This window comes from Gekko japonicus, unplaced genomic scaffold, assembly GCF_001447785.1.
Source record: "Gekko japonicus isolate JY-2015 unplaced genomic scaffold, Gekko_japonicus_V1.1 scaffold805, whole genome shotgun sequence".
NCBI lineage: Eukaryota > Metazoa > Chordata > Lepidosauria > Squamata > Gekkonidae > Gekko > Gekko japonicus.
Genome location: NW_015173146.1, coordinates 325,760 through 330,390, shown reverse-complemented (window position 1 = coordinate 330,390; position 4,631 = coordinate 325,760). Strand labels below are relative to the sequence as shown.

Below are 4,631 nucleotides of genomic sequence, written 5' to 3'. Positions count from 1 at the left end.
TTTTTTTGGCGTACTTTGGGTAGAGGGGATGATTCTTGAATGAGTTGGATAAATGTGATGACAACAATCTAACAGGATAACTAGTATCATAGAATCATAGAATGTTAGAGTTGGAAGGGACCTTGCAGGTCATCTAGTCCAACCCCCTGCACTCTGCAGGAGTATACTGAAAGATAGCCCTACATACCTACAACATACCCGAAAGAGGGTCGCCCAGCCTCCGCTTGAAAACGTCCAGTGAAGGAGCATCCACCACCTCCCGAGGCAGACTGTTCCATTGCTCAACCACTCTTACAGTTAGGAAGTTTCTCCTGATATTTAGCTGGTAACGACTCCCTTGTCATTTCCACCCATTAGATCTAGTCTTGCAATTCGGAGCAAGAGAGAATAGATCCGCTCCATCTTCTACATGACAGCCCTTCAAATTCTTGAAGACTGCAATCATGTCCCCTCTAAGCCTTCTCTTTCCAAGGCTAAACATATCCAACCCTTTCAGCTTTTCCTCATAAGACTTGGATTCCAACCCTCTCACCATCCTGGTTGCCCTCTTCTGGACATGCTCGAGCTTGTCAACATCCTTCCTAAAATGTGGTGCCCAAAACTGGACACAGTAAAGGCTGTATCACTTCCAGTGCAGTAATTCCGATTCTCTCTAACGCATACTGCTTCTTAACTTATTAGTTTTAAGCAGATGACTAAAATATAGAAAAAGCTAGACCTCATAATTTCCTACTAAAAAACAGAAAAATAAGAATAGATGAGCGATCAATAAATCAAAAGGTATTATTATTATTATTATTATTACAATGGAGAGCACATACACAATCCCTACAGCTTGAACTCCTTGCACTGTAGCTGATTCGACCCCCTGCCAATGCTCCCTCTAAGCTGTGGAGTCTTGTGAGCAGAAATTCTACTTCATGATCTACCGGCATTAAAGTTGTGTGCGAATGATTTGGCTACTGCATGAATTAGTTTGCTTTGGAGTCTTCCTTCCTGAGCTAGGACAAAAATGTGTGAGCCGGAGGCTAAAAAACTGTGAACTAGCTCACACTAACTCAGCTTAGAGGGAACACTGCCCCCCTCCCGCAGAGCCCCAAAGCGATCAACAGCATTAGTTACAAACAACACTGTCGCTTGCAAAACTCTACCGTCTCACTACTTGGCCTTTGAAGGAGAAGCACAGTTTTTTTACCCAAAATTTATCAGCTAGTACTTCACCAATATTGTTCTGGGGTCAAATAGCAGCCCGTCATCCATCCTGTCCCCTAACAGGCACATTAATATGACTCCTGATTGTCAAAATCCTCCGCTCTGAAAATGGACCGCGGCGTTGAAAACCGAGAGAGAATCCAAACCGTCAAATTTCCATTGGCTGATTTATATGTTCCGCCCTCGAGGACTTTCATTGCTTTATCGGTACTAAAAAGATCAGCTGCCCTAATGCGGTCCAGGACGGAACAAAGTATCTCCCGTTTCAGTTTCACTTTGCCGAACTGCATGGTGGCACTCAAAGTGTGACCGATGCATCTCCTGCCTCCACTGGGACCGGCCTGCTAAAAAGCGTTTGAACAAACCATTCAGCAAAAAGAGGGGGGGGGGAGATTCTTGCAGCATGAAGAATCTCCGCCACAATTCCAAAGGCCTCTCGCCGCACCGGTCCCTACAATGAAAAGCACTATTCAAATCCGACGGCTGCTTCCCCAAGAACCCCTCCCAAGCTCGGCATCCACCAGTTCAGACCTTGCCCCCAATTCAGCATCCACCCACCATTACCATAAGAACTGATGGTTAGAACAGCTTTGAACAAGAGATATACGAGGGGCGCTCCAAAGCTGGACGGTCCCAACTTAGCCCACATTGCCCTCAGAGAGAATGATTCCTACGGAGTGACTGGTCTGTCCACACTCAAACTGTGCAGCTTCACACCCACACTATCTTTTACAGTGCTGTCCTAAGCAGAGTTACACCCTTTGAAGTCCATATCGAGGTCAATGGCCTCAGAAGGGTCTAATTCCACTCAGGATTGCATCGATAAGAGTCCTGGGACGGAAGGGTCTTTTGATGCTATTTTGCCCAACCCCCTGTTCAGTGCAGGAAATCAGCACCCTTAACAGATGGCTCAGCTTGAAGACCTCCAGAGATCCCTTCACCCCTAGCCAGGCTATTGGTCCCAAAGTCACATTGTTGTCACTGTTAACGTTCAGCCAAAATCTGGCCTCTTATGACAGCAGCCCATCAGTAGATCTAGCCCTGCCCTCTAGAACAAATCTTTGCCCTAAGGGACAACCCTTCCCGTATTTCAATAACATGGCCATGTCCCCCATCCAATCCTTTTGTTCTTCAAAGCAAGTTTCATTGAACACGGGGGCTGGGGCATACAGGGGGGGGGGAATATAAGGCTCCCTGTGGGTATCTGCTGCGAAGTGGCTCTCCCGATGTCTCCTTGTGGAGGGAGAATTTCCGGATCTCGTGCATCCCAGGTCAGGTGAGCGCAATCGAAGACGCTGATCAAGACTGAAACCAGCAATTGAGCAAGTGACGTTGAGCAAGCAGGTGTTGAGCAAGCTGTTTATCAAAAAGGGTTTTCCTCTCCACCTGGATGATCAGAGGTCCAGCAGCTCTCACCCAATAAGGGGGGGGGGAGGACTGATACTCTCTGTGTGTATGTGCCAAAAGCATGGCAGTGGCCCACATACTTCCCACTCCAGTTTTGGGGACTGATGAGGAGGTTCCATGTGCCAAAATGATCCAATGCAGATAAGACACCCCCCCCTCCGGTGGGGTTACCACCAATGTTCCCTCTACGCTGTGGAGTCTTGAGAGCAAAAATTCTACTTTGTGAGCTACTGGCATTAAAGTTGTGAGCGAGCGATTTGCCTCCTGCATAAATTAGTTTGCTCTGGAGCCCTCCTTCCTGAGCTAAGACAAAAATGGGTAAGCTGGAGGCTAAAAAACTGTGAGCTAGCTCACACTAACTCAGCTCAGAGGGAACACTGGTACCACCAGAGGGCTGACAGCAAATACTGTCTGCATCTCTCATGTCACGGAGAGGGATGGATGCTCAGAAGGAAAGTCACATTCCAAGCTGAACTCTCAAAATTTAAAGCAGCAAAATAGAAGAGATCAAAATTATTCACTGCCCTTCCTGTTGGGTGGGAACCTGGCAAGACGCTTCCCTCCTGACCAAAATTTGAAGAGCTCCTCACTCAGCTGCTAGATGGGCATTAAGCCAGGGAACTCCAACAGGCACCACAGTGCCCTCTCAACACCTTTCCTGGGGCCCACCAAGTGTTCCTAAAAAGTGGGTAGGACGAGATAGGGCTTTTGTACAGCAGGGGTCCGGATGCTCCCTCTAAGCTGTGGGGTCTTATGAGCAAAAACTGCACTTTGTGAGCTTCTGGCATTAAAGTTGTGAATGAGCCATTTGGCTGCTGCATCAATTGGTTTGCTCTGGAGCCATCCCCTCCTGAGCGAAGACAAAAAATGTGTGAGCCGGAGACGAAAAAACGGCGAGCTGGCTCACACTAACTCAGCTTAGAGGGAACAGTGCTTCTGACTGGCCCCTGGAGATCTGACAGGCGGTGAAGGACACTGCTTTGGCAGCAGCTGCCACCATACCACACAGCTCTGCGTGACTGATAGTGTGGCTGGTCCCACTTCCCGTGGCAGCCATTTTGTGGCTGCACCCACTAAAGGTAAAGGTCTCCCTTGCTCGAAAGCCAGTCGAGTCCGACTCTAGGGTTGCGGTGCTCATCTCCGTTTCAAAGCCGAAGAGCCAGCGCTGTCCGAAGACGTTTCCGTGGTCATGTGGCCAACATGACTAAACACCGAGGCGCGCGGAATGCTGTTACCTTCCCACAGAAGTGGTGCCTATTTATCTACTTGCAATTTCTTGCTTTCGAACTGCTAGGTTGGCAGGAACTGGAACTAGAGACGGGAGGCTCACTCCATCATGTGGCGCACTCGGGTCTCGAAGTGCTGAACTACCGAACTTCCACAGCCTGCAGTTCAGCGTCTTAACCACTTGAGCCTCCGCAGCTCCTGCACCCACTAAACTGGGTCAGAATTCCAAAGGTGCCTACAGGCTCAAAAAGATTGGGGACCCACGCATTAAGCTTTAGGCTAAATTAAGGGTACTGAAAGATCCCAGCTATCGACTGGCAACCGGTCCAGACTAGAGATGTAAAATTTCGGAAAATTTTGAACCTTGGAAAAAAACCCGTTTTTTCCCCAGGTTTTTTTTTGGGAAAAAACGGAAATTTTCGGAAAAATTGAAAAAATGCTACATTAGCATTTCTTTTGTCTTTTCTAGATTGAAAGTCATTCTGTTACTTTAGGAACATAAAATATGACTATGGACATTTTTACTTGGCATGAAATTATCACAACTAGCATATTAAAAATATAGTGTATCCAAACAATTATTACAAACAGAATACCCACCCACATGCAAAAACAAAACTGAAACCTTTTTATTTTCTTCTGACAACAGCACCTCCTAAAGGAAGAAATGCATCTTGTTCTTGCATTGGAGAGTTCAGTTTGTAACCTAGGACTTGCTTGCCTTCAGTGTACAGAAATTAGATCAATCTGATACCATATATATATATATATATTAGAAATGATTT

General features: G+C 46.9%; 1 protein-coding gene across 1 annotated transcript in view; it reads right to left on the bottom strand.

Annotated features, from left to right (window-relative positions):
* LOC107119747 (zinc finger and BTB domain-containing protein 16-like) overlaps positions 1-4,631 on the bottom strand; it is a 239,183-nt gene that overhangs the window by 87,926 nt on the left and 146,626 nt on the right. The window lies entirely within an intron of this gene.